The sequence below is a fragment of the Mus caroli genome, unplaced genomic scaffold (genome assembly GCF_978045245.1).
Source record: "Mus caroli unplaced genomic scaffold, Mus_caroli_1 scaffold_15, whole genome shotgun sequence".
NCBI classification, from domain to species: Eukaryota; Metazoa; Chordata; class Mammalia; order Rodentia; family Muridae; genus Mus; species Mus caroli.
In genome coordinates this window covers 104,081,251-104,099,922 of record NW_028227270.1, presented here as the reverse complement: position 1 = coordinate 104,099,922, position 18,672 = coordinate 104,081,251, and the positions used below count along the sequence as shown (strand labels likewise).

Here is an 18,672-nt window from a genome sequence, read left to right as displayed (position 1 = left end):
TCTCTCTCTCTCTCTCTCTCTCCAAAGTCAGAGGGATTTTTAGTTGGGAAGAAGGGTTTTATTGGATTAATGAGGGAGATGAGAGAGGGTAACAGGGAATAAAGTCAACCAACATTCACTAATACAAATATGGTATTGTCAAAGAATAAAAATAAAGATAATAACAAAGAGAAAAGAAATTCAAGCACAGAGCTTCGGCCCTGGAAACTACTGAGAGGCTGTGTACTGGAAAGAATAACCACATACTGAGAGAGTTTAGTGGGTCAAATCTCAATTCCTGAGGAAAACAAGGAAAGGAGAGAAATAAGGAGGCTGATAAATTTTCAAGGGATTTCTCTTTGAAAATGAGCCAGGAAGTGAAGTGGTTCTTGAAGATGTGTTAGTGAGACTTTGGATTTGTTTGTCTGTTTGTTTGCTTGTTTGAAGATAGATGGGTAATATTGGAGCATGTTTGCCAGTAGGGGCAAAGGATAAAATTGCCTGTACTAGAAATAAAGGGAAAATGGCAAGAACCAAATCCTCAGAAATGGGATATAGATAAACAGTAAAGAGGTGGCTTTTATAAGCAACCACTTTGTAGCAGAAGGTAATAAGCACATAATGGATGTTTTCCCATATCAGCTTCAAAAGAAAGGTATGGCATAACTACATAGTTAGGTCTAACCAGACCTAGAAGTGTGCAAGACAGATGATAAAAAGAGAGTGGAGAAGGGGACATGAAGAGTGAAAATGGTCCTAGTGACTAATAGTGAGTCTAGACATATAGGCTGGAAAGTGAGCAACCCAGGAGAATAATGAACAGTTGAAAATGGTGCAGCGGGTGGGAGATGAGAGCATTGCCAGAGGTAAAACCAGGAGGAGTGGGGCAGAGACAGAGGAAGGGATAGCAAGTGTGGGCTGTCTCCATCACGTCAGGATTTGTGAAGAACAATAAAGAATTGATGGTTAGCAATACCCAAGATTCTTCTGACAATTGCCAACATGTGGCAGGAGAGATGATCCTTAGCACCAAAGAGACTACACATGGGAGAGCTTCCGCATTGTTGGAATTATCTGCTCAGATGTGGAAATTACTGAGAAGAAAAGAAAATGAAGTCAAGAACGAGATGAAGACTGAAATGCTGGCATCATCATTAAATAAGAAAGGCCAGGAGGCCAACAGATGGCAACATGGAATGCTAAGGTTAGAAAACACTGATGTCATGCACATAAAAGATAGGAAGAAAGACAATTTGGCAGCAGATGACAGAACAAGAGTTTCTATCTGGTCTTCTTCTCCTGTGATCAGCAGGGTGGGACAAACAGGGTTATAATATGCAGCCCTGTAGGAGAGGCAGTATCATGAGAGGACGGACACCCAGGCTGTACTTACAGCAAGAAAAGGTTGATACTAGAGGAAAGTTGAGATGCTGAGAAACAAGGTTAGCAAGCAATGGAGTGGAAGGCTGCAGGTGGGCTAGGAGTAAGGTAGTAACAGTGATGGAGTGTAGGAGCTGGAGATTTCAGGAGGTAAGCAACAGGGTTGGGTCTAAGTTTGTGCACTTAGTGACCAACAAGCTCATGCAATTCTCTCTGCTGAGCATTAAGGACTAGTAAAGGTCACTAAACCACTAGACACTCCGATCCAAAGCATGTGTTGTGAATCATGCCCCCTACCTTCTGTGTGTGTGTGTTGTTGTTGTTGCTGTTACATTTGTAATATTACCCAATGAAAAATGTATCTGGTTGTTTACAAAATGTCCCTGCCCTTCTTTCTTAGTTACAAACTACCTAATTATGGACTACATTCCTCACTCCAAGAAATTAGGTGGAAACTCATGTCTAAATTTGAGCCAATGAAAAGAGAACAGTAATGATGAATATCACTTCAGGACTAATACACACAAACTTCTTTAAGGGAAGCTGCCTCTACCACTACCTCACACCATTATAATACCTTCCTAGTTCATATAAGGAAATGTCTAAGAAGAGGAAAAGGTGAGTATTTAGCTCTATGGATGGTAAAATTTAGCCAGAGAGTCAATGGAATCAGAGGCAAGTGGTTTAGGATGCTCTTAGTCATTTGTAGGAACTATGGCTGGCTACATCCAAGCTCAGTAGATGGGGCTATTATTAGTGTGTGTTCGTTTCAAGTACATTTCAGAAACCTGAAGTCCCACTTTGGTGATAGCCCCTTTCTGATAACTCTCTGATCAGGTATTTGGTGATTACCTGATACTTGATATCTTTGCTGTTCTTGTATCTTTTTGTAGACTCCCATTTTTATACTGAATTGGAACTGTTGGTTGAGTCTTGGGGATGAGTACAGAAGTGACAGAAGGTAACTTTGAGCTGAGGTTACAATGCATATAACTTTTGACTTGTCTCTTAGATCTCCCTCCCTTCTCTTGGGAAGAAAATAACATCATGTCAGTCTGGCACTCAAGCAGTCATGATCATAGGTACACATGGAGAGCAGCTGAGACCTTCCACTTGCAACCAGGATCTATATGTATATCAACAATGTAAGTGCGATTTTTATCTTGGAAGTCAAATCTCTGCTAAGAACAGTCTTCAGGACTAAATCACAGGTAAAATCTAAATGTAACTTAATGAGAAACCCTGAGCTAGACTCTCTAGCAAAGGCTATCCAAAATTCCTCGTCCAGAAAGACTACATAATACATAACTGTTTTTTAAGTTAATCAATTATTTTTCAACTGTTCTTTGATAGTATAGTTAACTTTAACATCAAAGAACTTCTACTTGGTATGTTTCTTGATGTGTGGGTAAATTCATAAAGACATCTAGAAACATCCAGACTGGCCTAGGTTCTTAGCTACATATTCCCAAGAGTGAGATCCACAATTAAAATAGCCATTCAAACAGAACTTAAAACAAAAACAAATACAGTAGTCTTTCAAGGAATGAGATACGTGCCAAAGTAGATATATCTCCTCAGTTCCTAGAGCCCTCAATGGGAGAGAAGACATTCTCTGTTGTTTTATTGTCTTAAATTATGAAGCAAACAAAACACAGGCTAGGCCAAGATCAATAGGCCACACATTAAGTTACTTTACACAGTGTAGAATATGGACTTTTCTAGTGGGAGTTGCCAATAGAAGGCCAAACAACTTCCCTGTGAACAGTGTGCTTCACACAAAGGAGAATAAAATTATTTAAAATATGCCCCAATAAAAGTAATTCTCCTCCTACAGTCACAAGAATCATGAAAGACTACACTGTCTCATGCCAGGACCTCTTCATCACTGGCTTGCAACCAGGGAAACAGGAAAAGAGCAATGTCAGTATCCCACATCTGTGACATCACATAAAAGAAGATAAGTCCCAAGATAGTCAGAGGAAACGAAAACAAGTCAGAGGTAGGCTGCCTAGATATCCACTCTAAGGAATGAGTTCTAGTTGCTCTATCATTAAAGATTATGAAGTCATTCAATGTGATATTAGACAAGAGATGATGGAGAGGTTCAACACAACAGATGGGGAAATTACAAAAAAAATGACTATCTCATATTTTTCCTCAGTAAAATGAGACCTCTTAATATACAGATCATAGTTCAAATGTGCATGTCAACATTTGAATATTGGAGATAAGCCAAAGAAATTCCATATACATGGATATATAGAAGCCGCAGATAGGCAGGTATGATTACAATGAAGACTTGACTGCTGCTATAAATGGGACCATTATTTGGCTATTATTTTGAAACATTAATATTTTCATTAGGGATGCCCTTACTCAGTATATAACTGAATTTAGTGTCCAAAGACTGAGGTTTTTCAGCTTAGCTCTGTCATGGAAGAGCAACAAGTACTTCAGTGAAAGATTTATCTTTAAGATCTTTATCAGATTTTTAAATGTGTTTCAAGGCATAATTAATTCAATGTAACAGAACCCAGCTAAACAGCCCCCTGGTATTTAAAACAGAATCTAGTAACTGATTTTATAAATATGGTAGATAGTTTTTACTCTGACATCATTGTCAATAATGAGTAGCACAGACATGCTACGGACATACTACTAGCAAGATAAATTATGCCTGGACCAGCAACAAACGGGAAATTATTCTTTCCTCACTTAAAAAAGTTAACAAAATATGATATTTACATATATGCTTCCACAATACTGTAATAGTTATATGTGTGTAATTGTTTCTATGAAAATTTGATTTATGGCTTTAAGGAAAAATATAGCATTAAAACCATGTAACCCCTAATGTATTCCTTCCCTGAAACTATAAACATACCTCCAGTTATTCTGTCCAACAAAAATATACCACAGCAGGTGGATCCCAAAAATGTAAATAGTCTCAAGCTCTTTGTTCACCTCAGCCTATTCCCTCAACCAAAACTTCAAACTGCAGGTGCATGAAGCATACTTCTGCTATGACATGAGCAGTGCATCTCTGCAACCAAGGCTTCACCTAATGATGTGTGAAGGAAATGTTAACTGCAGCAAAGTGACTCCAAGCCAAGAAAACCCCAGCTGAGCACCTCTCCTGGAAGGGGGCTCAGCCACAGGAACACACCAAGCAGTGGGATTGGAGCCATGGTGCTTGGGGTGGTATCATTACTTCCTTCCTTTAGACTTCTATCGTTTTGAGAACTGTGTAAATGAAACTGGACTTTCAGTGCACATGCATGCCTCGTTTTTAGCGGCCAAATCGGATTTCAGTCTAGAAGTTAACATCTAACTTACTTTGAGATAGGAGTAGATTGCAAGAAAGGTCAAGCCAATCCAACAACAACAAAAAAGTTATAGCAACTCTTGCTGGGGAAGTAGTTTCACAGCTGGAACTGGTTACACAGGAGGCAGTGGCAAGGTCTTAGGATAGTTGATTTAATTACATTCATAAAAGAAGGGAAACTAACATAGGAAAAGCAGCTAATCTCAAATGCAAATGGGCCACTTGTAGCTAGTAAGTGTATTGATTTCTTGTTTCCACATGAATTATTCCTACTATGTTCCTAAATTGTTTTAATCATGTATTCACCAACTGCTGAAGGCTTTGGAATACCCCTTGATAATGCACAACTTTTCTGAAAGTTTCTGTGTATTGGCATCAGGTGTAGACACTCAGACATCTTGAATCAGAAAGAGAGGAGGGGGAGGTGGGAGAGACAGGAAGGACAGAAAAATAAAACCACGCTGAGAGAGTAAGCATTATTTTGGCATTTGACATAAGATTGGCATAGATACTAAGGAAGCCTAAGGTCTTCAACAAAAGTCAACTCTCTTATCCCTCTTATGCCTCTCCATTCTCCTTCCCCTCTAATATCTGTTAACCATTTCTTTTTATAAAGGCAATATATTGTTGGCAAAAATAATGAAACAGGAAGCTGCTGTAGCCTACCACAAAAAATAACAGTAGTATGGCACTTGAGAATAGAAGAAATCAAATATATATATATATATATATATATATATATATATATATATATGTGGATATAAAACTATTCTCCTCTGCACATTTCAAAAAGTTTATTGTTGTCGTTAAACACAGTTGATGAAATCCATCTCTTGACACATATTTTTATGAATGTTCCAAATTAAACCCTTATGGTTTTATCACTGTTGCCCATTCTCCACAGAATCTATCCAATGATAGTCAGAGGTATAATATTTTGATCATCCAAGGCAAGGCTAATCACCTGCCCTGGGGCTGGGGGACATACTGGATCCAACATTTTATCATCTTTGTAAAACCCTAAATTCGGGTTCATCACAAAAGTCTGCATACTAATACTTCACTCAGTGTACAAAACAACCCAGCTTTGAAGTGGAAAGTAGCAAAGCTAAGGATGATAAGCTCTGCAGGAGCAGGTTCTGACCTTTCACATGAAACTTAGCCAAAACACTTGTATTGCACTAACACTAATGAAGAGAGGTTGGGGCTTCAGGGCGGGGTTATCTTTGCAAATGTGTTATGGCATTGATTTTTTAATTACATTTGTCTTAAGTTTTGCTTACATTAGCAATATATCTCAACGTTGATAACAATATCCAATGTCTCCTAACTTAAGAAACTTTCTCTACTTGAATCTGGTACAGGAGTCAATCTGTGAAAATAAGTTAGAGGGAAGAGAGAATCGTCCAAAGAGCTCAGCTGACATCTAAAGATGACGAACCACAGGCCATGGTCCCAAAGTGTTAGAACAATTCATCACAATTGACAGAAGAAAAAAAAGAGAGAGTTGTTAGCCACAGTTTGACACTCCCCAGGGGCAGTTTTCAAAGTTTAAGGTCTTTATGTGCAGGAGCTGAAAACTAGAAGCCACATCTGAATAGCACATAACACTTGGGAAGTTTGATGTCTCTGAGCCCTTCACAGTCACTGTTTATAAACAATCCATCTATGCTAATAAGACAAAGCCAAATGCAGGCCTTCCTTTGTTATCCATGATGTTCTGGTATGCCAGGGGCTTAGGAGAAGGTGTTGAGTTTTTGTATGCTAAAGCTTGTCAAGGACACATCAAAATGTAATGATGAAATCAACGACCAGGCAGATTGAATAGCAGATCTTGGCAGCTAAGAAGGAGCATTCTCATTATAGGATGTGTAAGCTTGAGGGCTGCACTGCAATTAGAAACACTTTTTTTGTTGTTTCAATTCTTTGACTTTTTCTTCTCATAAATGACAACAGTCAAAGACTGCTTTGCACTGCTTAATTTGCATTATCCATCTTCCTGATGCTGAATTTGTTAGCATCTTAGTTGAACATCAAACTTTGAAAAACTGGGTCAATACTGTTCAATGCTAGTATAACAGTGATACCTCATTACAAAATGAATTAGTATATTCTATAAAACAAATTCTTACAATTTTTTTCTTGTGTTCAAGCTATCTTTTTAAATAAGATTGTTTTTATTAAGAAACAACCTAGTTAACCAGGTCAATGTTTTTCCCACACTTTTAAAGTGAGACACCCACAGAAGTGGTTTCCTTTGAACTATACTGTTTGCCTGAGCTAGTAGTAAGGCTCAGTGAAACTCAAAAGTAACCTTAACAATCCTGAAAAGAATGGATAAAAACAGAGAAAAAGAGAAAAGGAAATAGGGCCACTAAAATCAGCCTTTTGCATACATGAGCAAGCTGAGTCCTAAATCATTGATCTTAAATGAAAGGCTAACAGACCTTTAATGCAGAGTGGAGACAATGAATAATGGAGTTAGAAAGACAGTTATCATTTTCCATAAGATAAGAGCCTTTTCTGAGGGGTAAATAAACACAGGGAGGGAGAGACAACACACTCTCAAGAGTCAAGAGACTCTTACTCTCTTCTGTAAGACTACAGCAGGATCTAGCAGAGGATCCAGGTTGAGCTCCAAGCATCTAGGTATAGCACTTCAAAAGCACCTATACTTCCAACTCTGGGAGCTTCTTACTACTTCAGGCTATACAGGCACCTGCAATCACATGAATATACCCATACAGACATATACATACACACATAGAAAAATAGAATAAATCTTTAAAAAGAAGCATAAGATTTGGCTTATAAATCCTTGAGATCACAGGAACTAGAGAGAAGAGAGACTTAGATTTATACTTTGATTTTACTAGGAACAAAAGGAAATATATATTTAGGTTTTCTTTATATCAATGAACATTTTGAAATGAACTAATATGAACCAGTCATTGTGCCTGGTACAGAAGTAAGCTAGAAACTTCCTTCTCATAGCCAAGGAAAAGTGATACGGACATTAAGAGAAGCCCCTGTGTTGTACCTAGCAGAATTTTTAGGGTGAAATGATTAAATTTGCTATTTCTGAAAAAGATGAAACCGCAGTTAAGTCTAAAGAGCTGAAAAGGGATTTTCAGGACAAATTGAGAGAAAAAGACTGGCGAGTGGTAAAAAGCCACCAATCAGCACACAGAACGTTGGAACGGTGTAAAGAACGAATCTGCAGTCATATCCAGATGCAGGATGAAATTATTATTGAAGTGTTACATTTTCTTTTGTGTCTGTCATGCTGGGGATTGAATCAGACATGACATTTTGAAGTTCAAATATTCCACAGTAAGTTGATACAAAGAACACCGAAGGGATTTTAAAGGCAGAAGTGAAATAATCAAAGCTGTTTTCAGAGATTCTATATAACTCCACAGGATACAGATTGTATTTATACATTTTTTTCTAAAGAACATTGTGAAAAATTCACCAGTGAAATGCCTCAAACTTTTTATTGAAATATTCACAAGATGTAGGGGGAAAAAAAGAGAAATGTGAATTAAAGCCAATACTAAAATTTTAAGAAGATAGACTGTAATTCCAAAATGGAACTGAACCAAGATCTATCCATTCCCTAACATCTCCCTATATTCTATTTGAATCTACAGACTAAAAAAGGAAACCACTGGGTAGAAAATACAGTGTATAGGAGAGATTTGATATTAGAAGTAAAGAGTGTATTTTGGAAAGTGAGTATAGACACAGTTAGTACCAATGGTGTATTTTTTCATGTATTTAATGATTAAACTAAGAAGTCTGAATGGAATCAAGTTGTTCTTTCTATGAGAGAGAGAGAGAGAGAGAGAGAGAGAGAGAGAGAGAGAGAGAGAGAGAGAGATCTTGGAACATCAGTAGGTTAGGAAATAGAAGCCAAATGCACAAGTCTGCCCTGCATGTGGCAGCTATGATGGTCACACAACCCCAGGATGTTAAGGATATACAATGTAGTTCTTGTTTATTGAAAAAATACTGATGAAATACAAATCTAAATGGAGAAGGTGGTTGCAGAAAAGTCAAGAAGAAATAGTATACCAAAAAACAAGGAAGAATAAAACTATCTATTTCCTGACTGAAATTTCAAGGAAGCATTTGGTTTCCTCAAGAAAAGACATAATGGGGCATCTAGAAGTAGGAAGAGTAATCTTAAGGAAAACACAGGATGAAGTTTAAAGAATGGTGTTTGTAAAGTGTTACGAGCAGAAGCCACCCAACATGTGGCTAGTCTCCACACTAGCTTCTAGTCATTCGCGACTCTGAGTCTACTATGGAATCTGGATTCAATTGAGTTAGCCCCTTCTATAAACACCAATGTCACAGAGAAGGGTTCCACTAAAAATATCTTACTGAAGATGGCCTCTTATCTTCTGCCATGCTCGCCCTCTTACCCTAAGGATTCCTACTGCTTATAGTCAGGCACACTGAGAGGTCTACGAGGCAAGGCATTGAGAGCAGCTGCCTCTATCCTGGAGTTTTTGAGGAACTGATGCCCTCCATTCAAAATGTTGTGAGAAAGTGAACCCTTCTTAGCACAGACCCCATCCCCACACTGCAGCCTTCAGAAGAGAAGACAGCCTTATCCATTGCTATGCTTCCTAAAGACTTTGAGTCACAAGCACCCAACTAAGCTTATTCAGATATCTAATACAACAGCTAAGATAATAAATATCAGTCATTTCAAGCTACTGCATTTCAGAACAATTTGCTATGCAACAATAAATTACCAATAATAGCACATTTATTCTGAATATAGAATAAGGACATAGCATCAGAGTCTTCATATTTGGTCTCAGCATTTTAAAATCACTACTATATGACTTCTTTTTAAATAACTGAAAATTTGTGTATCGGCATCCAGCAACATGGCTGTTCTGGCAAGTGATCACATCCAAAGATATGATCTGGCTGGAATGCAGACATGTCCTTAGTACATGTCTTTTATCATTATCAGTGAAGGTGAGGTTAGTTTATAGATGAAAGGGGGCATGTTTGAAAGTGACATCTAATTGAAGGACAGAAAAGGTAAGGAATCAGAGAAAATCTGACAGAATGTGTCAGAAATAGGAAACACCCAACCTACACAAGAAAAACACAGGGAAGGGGGGCTACTGAAGAACAGAGACACACACACACAGAGAGAGAGAGAGAGAGAGAGAGAGAGAGAGAGAGAGAGAGAGATAGACAGAGAGACAAAGAGAGACAGAGAGAAACAGAGAGAGACAGAAACAGAGTCAGAGAGAGGAAGAGACAGAGAGAGGGAGAGAGAGAGATAGAGAGAGGGAGAGACAGAGAGAGGGAGAGACAGAGACAGGCCAGTGTAACAATTTCTGCGAATCCAGTGGCTTAAAACAACAGAATTGTGTCTGTCATAGTTATGGAGACCACAGTTCAGAAAGTAAGAACTCAGGAGGAACCAGCTTCTAGAATCTGAAGGCTCTGGGAAAGGGCTTTCCTTGCCTGTTGCTAGCACCTGCCTCACCCCCATTCTCAGCTCCATCCTCACATAGACTTCTTCCTTCTGTGCATAACTATTTTCTGTTATCTATTCATTCACTGGATTTAGGGCCAGCCAAATTTAGCATGATCTTCTCTTCACTCAGCTGTATCTAACAAAGACTATTTCCAAATGAGATCTTGTTCATAAATATCAGTAGCTATAAATTGAACATACCTTTTTCACAGGACCCATTCAGCTCACAAGCATGTGCTATTTACAAAAGGCACACATAAAAGTTATTTTTAAACAATTTAAACATCGCAATACATTCTATTTGTAACAATAGTATAAGCATTCAAATCAGTATATATCTGTATAATAAATAAATATTAGCATTCTACAAAGCTTGTGAAAGAGTAATTGATATGTGAGGAGGATGTTAGGATATAAAGTTAAAAACGATATACTACAAAGAAAGATGCTGTGTTAAAGGAACACATGAAGTGGGGGACAGATGCAAGTTTATCCATAGTGTACTAAGATCTTATTACTTAGGTTTACAGTCAGGATTCTATTTTGTAGCTGCATACAACTGAGCAGGAGATCACACCACCATGTCTCTGTGTCCTTCTCCATGCAAGCTGGAAACACAACTGAGCCAGGTTCAGAAGGTTGTTTTAGTGGGGGTTTTACTCACTGTTGTACAACTGCGTTCTGCCCCTGGTTGGAGCAAATCTATGCTCTGTCTAGAGCAGGAGAAGCAGTCAGAGCAGTGATGTGATGTGCTGTCTGCAGTGACATACAAGTCACACTCTTGAAGACATTAAACGTGGTGGCTGCAGCTCACCGCCCTGCCAGAGACATAGGAAGTCTGATATACTTCCTCATACCATTCGTTTTCCACCCAGTGCCTAGGTCTCCCAAGGATCTACTCTATAGACTTTTGGTTACTTTTTCAGCTGCCAGTGAAACAAAGAACAGGAAAGGGCCTGCTACCATCAGTTTTCCTCTTAGCTGACAGGCCCTGTGCAGTTGATAAAGGCCTAAGTTCTCAGCTGCCCCCAGTTCTGTCCTGATGTAGCCTGGAAGTATAGTCTGGGGCATCTCTCCAAGAAATGGCGGTTTGTGATTTGCCCTGTGCAATTACTCTGCTGCTAAGAATGTCTGATTTCTAAGCACCATTCAGTTTGCCTTGCCTCAGGCTGGCTTAAATGATGCATTCAAGCTGCAGATACTATGGAATACAAGACCTTTTATTTGTTAATATATATATATATATATATATATATATATATATATAGACATAAGTGACATAAAGCCTTAAACAATATCGAACTATAGATAACCATAAAGGATGTGACCAAAATGCAAAGGTGGAGGAAAAAACAACTGGAATAGTTAGATATTAATAAAATCATAAAATCCACAGTGACAAGAGGCCTAGGCTATGCAAAGAAGATCTCAGCCTGTTTTGCTTCACAGGACACAGGAAGAAGGGCATTTTGGCTGTTCCAGTGATGTAGGTCCAGTGTTGACAGGGTTTAAGCACAGGAGACACAGGCTCTCCTATTACTTTTCTATGAGTTTGGCTACTTTCTAAAAGTAGACAGGAATGAAGACAGGAAGACAACCAAGGAGGCTAGGAAAAGCTTCCGGTGTAACATAATGTGAGGAGGTGGCAGAGAATTAGAATTTTGTGTTAGCAAGGAAATGCTAGCACTTGCTACTCTATTATATATGAGAAATAGAAAGACACTAAAGATCACAAACAGTACAAAGAAGAAAAAAACCTGATTTTGCAAGCATCTCATTGTGGTTGATAGGAGTAAGGCGGGAAATGGAAGCCAGAGTTCAGTTTCAAACACCAAAAAATGTAGTGTTCAAAAAAAGATGAAAGGCCGCAGATGGGTGTCCATATTAGGAACTCAGATGCAGGGTCTGAGCCCCACATGGGATTATAAAATTCTCAGGTTAACTGATTGAAAGATTGGCTTGTACCCTGCTCCATGGTAGGGGCAGGGTTCAGAGTCTGTAGTGACTGAGGTCTACCTCTGGATGTGGGCATCTGCACTGAAATGGTAGGGAATCTCTGCCAGGCTACTGTGTCTGGGACCTACCTTTCCTCATCTTAATCCAGCCAATATGTACTCGGTCAGGTATCTGTACTGAACTAAGTATCAGTGGAAAGGCAATGTCTCTCTGTAGGAAGAAAATGCACAGTTCTTTAGGGAAGTGAAACTCAGGTGACAAGTAGGAGTCAGAAGGAGATCAACTAGTCAACTCTACCACCAGTAAAGTTTGATCAGGGTATATGTTTAGTACCAGAGGTGACAGTCATCCTTCCGATCTCTCTATGCTGTTCCAACTGTAGGTGTTCCCATGGCATAAGGACAAGGAGAACATGCCTTGGCTGCAGCCTGCCAGCAAGCTGGTTGAAAAGAGTCAAACAGAGGTGTGGGAGCAAGTGGGGGTAGGAGACAGACCACTTACTTTTTCCAATCATGCAATCGGATATAGCCTCTTTCCTGTGGGAGGGGGCTGGCAGGAAGGGTGAAAGGCGCCTTGCTTCCCAGTATTTCCAGAAAGACAGATGTTTCTGTTTTGCAAACCTTAGTAAGGATGCTGGCATAGACTGTCAGATTTGACATTTTGATATGAAAAAAGAAAAAAATTCTAATTTCTCTGTGGACTAGAAGAAGGTTTAGGCATCCTTTGAGCTCTTTAACTGTTTTTTAAATGTGAAACACAAGAGACAAACTAGTTTTGTTGAAAGAGGCATAAGATATGAGGTGAAAATAGCCCAGGTGGTACCTTCTCTTCACTAGCACATACCAAAGGCCACTCAAAAGCCTAGGACTTCACACTGTCATTCCTAGTGTTCCTAAATGTTTCTACTTCTTGGGAAAAATATTAGCCAGGGAATGTATGTAACTGTAAAAGGGGGGCAGCTGAGGCAATGGTAGAGAGATGATGTTTAAAGAGCCTATCTTGAGAAACCTCATCTTGACAATGGCGGTAAATCAACACCATTTTAACCCCTCTTGGAAGCAAGTTATATTAATATGGAAGGTATACCCATGTTATATCCAGAAGTATTAGCAAAGTTCCCATCCATTACCACCATTGCTGGTGAGGTAAACAGAATGGAGTTTGGTGGGGACACAGCACTGATCAAAATGTAGGAAGCTAGGAAGCCATAAGATATGGAATAACAGAAACTTCTGAGGTCACCAAGAACCTTATAATTTAGGTCTTGGGTCCTCTTTTATTATTTGTTTCTCCTTTTCCAAAGGGACCAGCCCACAAAGACATCAGGAGATTATCACAGCATGCAGCTGCTGGTTAGAATCTAAGCAAAGCCTTCATTTAATCCTAGCTGTATATGAGCACAGGGACAATGAGGGCTATTTCAAAACAAAGAGAAAAGAAAATCCAGCTATTGAAAACAAGATCGATCTATTCATATGAATGAAAACATTGCATCATATATTTCTGAAAGTCACCAGTGTCCTAAATTTACTTTCCTTCATTTTTATTCACTACCCAATGTGCAGACAACGTTGGTCTTTTCATTATCCTAACAGAAGGCTTTAGTTCCAGTGCATCCTTGATTTTATGTCTTAATTTAGAACAGGGACAAACAAAATGCACAGGCCCTTTATTTAATTTCATGTTTTCTATCAAGGACCCTGAAACAGGTTGTAGGCATTTTACTACACCATTGCCTTGCCCACACTTGCCCCATACATTTCTCTTTATCCTCAGTTTGTACCCATGCAGTCATAAGGTAGCAACCATACTGGTTTCATATCAGTTGCTAAATGTGAGGTTGCAGAAGTCCAGGAAACAGGGTTTAGCCTCTCAGTATTAGATTGCTTACTCTTAAGATGAACATTATCCAAAGACCTTGATATACGATGTATTTATTTCAATTATCACCTTCATAATTATATCTTCAGAAAAATCCTCACAAAAGCAAGTACAGTGTCTAAAAAGCTAGTTGATGAGTGTCAGGCGAATCCATATCATCACACGTTGGAAAGACAAAATATCACTATTACCAAACTTACTTTAGAAAACAAAGTGGAGGTAAAAACCTGAGGAAGGGACAGGAACATCAAACAGGACTGGTGGGCTTCCTATCATTGCTCTACATTATGGGATGACCTCTGCAGACTGGAAACTGGGTTACATCAACAAACTGCACTTTAAAGTGTGAGATGAAAGAGGGCCTCCCCTAATGTTTCACAGTATTACTGGCTCAGGTTTAAAGAAACTATGCAGCCAGGTACCAGTGTCACATTTCAACCTGTGATATTGACATGAATGTGAAAACCTCAGCCTTTGAAACTGAGCCTTTCATATGCTGAACAAAAACCTGAAATGCACTCTCCTGCAAAGACCTGAGGGGGAGAGACTAAGGGGGAGTCTGTTGCACATGGAGCAAGTGAACTTTCCTTCCACAGCTGTAATTTAAGCCTGCTAAACTAAGGCTTAACTCACATCTTGACATTGGTTTGTTTGGCTTTCCTCAATACCCGGAATTATCCACCTTGTAGAGGTTCTAAAATACCAGTGGGGGAAGGGACTAAGGGTTCCCCAAAGGTGGTGATGTGTCATGCAAGTGTGAAGATTATTTTAACAGAGCCAGTCTCACTCCTCACTCGAGTTGGATTCAGTTCTAGCCATCCACCCAACCACTCCTATGTCAATACATCCTCCTGTCATTTGAACTAGCCTTCCTATTGGCTCAGCAAACTCCTAAGCAAACAACAAATAACTCAAATATTTCAAGCAAATTTCATTAGCCCACTGCAAATAAGCTTTGCTACATCCACAATGTTCAAAACGGAAAGTCTCTCTGCTCCAAGCCTTCCACTTTGAGCCTTGTGGTTTTGACCTAGAAATTAACAAGCCAAGCCAGTCAGGCAGCCCATGTCTGTGTAATCGGGACATAGTGGCAGGAAGATGGCAAGTGTCAGGCCAGGCTTGACTACCTAATGAATCCCTGTCTCAAGAAAAAGACACTCACAAAACAAATTAAAGAACTAAGTATATAACAGGTGGCATAATCCAGGGGTACATCTATGAGAAATGCAGGAATGAGGACATAGGATGCCTCGATGTCACAGCAATCACTTTACACAGAAGCCTCAAATTCTATCTTCCTGTGACTTTCAGATAAGGGGAAGCACATATTTCAAAGGTATTTGAAGTTCTTGCAGATGGGGATAAGAGGATATTTTTAAAAATCTGATGGTGCAGACCAAGTCTCCAATACTAGAACACAAAAATGCCCTAGTACTGTAAATCCTTGAAAACCTCTCCAGCCCCAGGTCTTCCCTTGGCTGCCAGCCAGACACTAGGCCTCCTTACCAGGAACAGACCCCAGGATGCATTGCACTTCCTAATTCTTCATAGTCTGCTTCATTTGGCAAAGGACCTAAACCTAACCACAACAGTTAAAAGAAAGCCTTACATTCTACTATAAAATATACAAATCATGAAATGTATACAACTAACAAAAACAGTCTCAGTACTACTTGATGAGAAGAATTTGGGAGGGGGTTTCATTCAGCATTCCAGTAATGTGAAACCACTGTTTAAGGTAGAAAATCATTTTTCAATCTCAGGAAACATCGTTACTAGCTGCCAAAAGTTGATCCATATAATAAGAACTGTTTGCTAATGCTGAACACCTGCACTTTTATAGATGGCCTCTCCGGACAGCTGGAGCTGAGGCTTCCAGTCTACTGATACAGCAGCCAAGGGAAAAAACATGGCATTTTAGATAAGAATGCTTGCTGAATTACCCATATAACTCCACTGGTCTGTGTGTGTGTGTGTGTGTGTGTGTGTGTGTGTGTGTGTGTGTGTGTGTGGTGTGTGTGTGTGTGGTGTGAATTCTTGACAGTCATTAAATACAATAAAGTACAATACCAAGTATTTCCCAGATAAGGAAAGCTCCCAGCTGCTAGCTTATATCTTGAGGTGGTAGGATACACAAATCAAAACATACTAAAAATATAAACATATATCATGCTTATGGAAGCCATTCATAAATATTTACTTCACTTCCCATGGCTAGTTTTAGCTTTTGGGTTTCATTGTTTGATTTTTCTGACTTGCTGAGTTTATTGGGGAAAGTCAGACATCAGAGGTTTGAAAGAAAAGCTCATTAAGAAGTTGTAAGTGTTGATTCATAGGCTTTTGAAATGAAGCTTCTAGCAAGCTTCAAGGTAATTTATAATTTGTGCATATGTATTCAAACATCAGGATGATTTCTTAGCTTTCTCATTGTACTGGTCTCCCCTGACCATCAAGCCAGAGCAAGCCAGATGGAGAGAGATTTCTGATGCATTCTTCTCTGTTGTACAATTGGAATTCAAAGAGACTTCCCTTCAGGTTGACATGGTGTGGTCTTTCCTATGTATTGTGCTTTTCAGTTTTTACATACCCCATATATTTGTCCACTCTGAACCTATGCAATGCACTATATTGAGAGAAGAGCAATTAACAGAGCAGATGTTGTCTTCCTCACTTTATAGTCTGTTCAAAAATACAGATATTCAATGAGTATTAAGTGAAATTTGGCCTACTAAATAGCATACCTTAGTGGATATAAGCAAGAGATGGCTAGATATGAAAATAGCCATAGAAAATTAACTACTTAATGATCAGTCATCCTTCAAACATTAAATGGTCAAAACCATTACACAACTTAAGCTTGATATTATAGCTTGCCTTTAGCTACTCTGTGGGTTCTTCTTTCTCCTCTCTCTCTCTCTCTCTCTCTCTCTCTCTCTCTCTCTCTTCCCTTTGGCATTTCTTTTTTTTAATATATTTTTATTATGTATTTTCCTCAATTACATTTCCAATGCTATCCCAAATGTCTCCCATACCCTCCCCTCCTTTAATGGAGCACAATCCAGTGAGTTTTCTTTGTTTAGTTGTAAAAGTAACTTTTATTCACCTGATGTAACTTTTTGCCTCAGAGGCTTACTGTTGAATACGCTCTCGCCCTTTCTAGTTCTTTCTGAACTCTGGATAGCTGGTTCAACTCAGCTGTCCCGGCTCAAACTCCTCTCCATGCTGACTGATTAAACGTGGCTTCTCTCAGCCTCTCCCTACTCTGCTTGGCCTCAAACTAATTTTGGCAATTTGCTATAATCTTCTGGTTCCTTCTTATTCTCTGGCTTCGAAAGCCTCTACTGCACAAACTGAACAAAACTGAACTCAACTCCACTGCACTGCCTCCTATGCCAACTGACTGAACTGAGTTCAGCTGACAACTGACTAACTCTTCCTAGACTACTCTCAAATAACCTCCCTTTCCTATCTTTCCCAGTGAGAGTTGAGCATATCTATCAAATCTAATTCATCACTTTCAAACATGGCTTCTTCCTTTTACAAACTAACCTTACAAACCCTGTTTGGGTAAGGCTTGGAATTGAAAGTGTGTACTAAATATGTGCATGTATTCCAGCTAAAGCAGCAATGTTGATGTTGCTGCATTTAAAAATTCCTCTATCTTTGGCCATGGTTTCAGCAGGCCAGAAGGAATAGGAAAATGAGAGTGGAAGGGCTCTGAAATGATTTTTTTCCTCCAATTAAGCCTTTCTCTCTCTCAGATTCTGTGACTGTGTGATGTGGGAATTCTGAAGACATTTTAGAAGTTATATAAATACTAGAGCCCCAAGAAGTATGTGTGGGGTTGTTGGTTGCTGGTTGTTTGCTGTTGGTCACAGTTTGTTAAGTAGTCATGCACAAAGAAGAAAGAGAAAAAAGAAATTATATATTCTAACAGCAAAGACCAAAAATGCCCCTAAGTAGCAGAAAGTAGTCTAAAGATAATGTTGCCCCCTTCCTTTCTATCCTTTTCTCTGTCCTATCTAGTCTGTCTCTTATCCAAGTCTAGCACTTCTTCTACCTGCATCACCTCTGAAGCAATCCATCGCTTCCTTTCCTTTACCCTTTGACCTTTTACCACTATGATAAATCACTTAAGTTTTTACATTGAGTATCACAGTCCTATCCCTGTTCTGGTCCATATTACCTCTCATCTTCTTTTGCTTCCCTGGCTAACACCTTTGCACACAGAATCTGAACAGTTCCCTGGTGTCAGAAAAAGGAATTAAGCATAATTTCTAGGGGTTCCAAGGAGAAAAAAAAAAAAACACTTCTTGAGTACTGGATCTGCCCTTACACTCTGGTTGTAAGACTTCATAAGACTAGACAAAACAAGTGCTCAGGTTTATCCACGGTGCTGAGATTTACCAAAGCTGTGTATCCAAAGCATAGTCCATCTTCTCTTTCAAGCTCCTGATGGTATCTACTTGACTATGGCAGACTCTGCTTATTTTAGAAAGTTCATATATAGTGGCTACAGTGTCATATGTTCTAGGATTCCCTAGTCTTTGAATTCCCATTCCAGGGATTCACTGATAGTACGTAGAATGAAGAAAAGTAGCTTTGAGAGACTTAGGCTGGTACACAAAGACAACAA

General features: G+C 39.1%; 1 protein-coding gene across 4 annotated transcripts in view; it reads right to left on the bottom strand.

Moving 5' to 3' along the window:
• Positions 1-18,672, bottom strand: part of Sugct (succinyl-CoA:glutarate-CoA transferase) — an 844,211-nt gene that overhangs the window by 213,430 nt on the left and 612,109 nt on the right. The gene's annotated exons all lie outside the window — the stretch shown is intronic.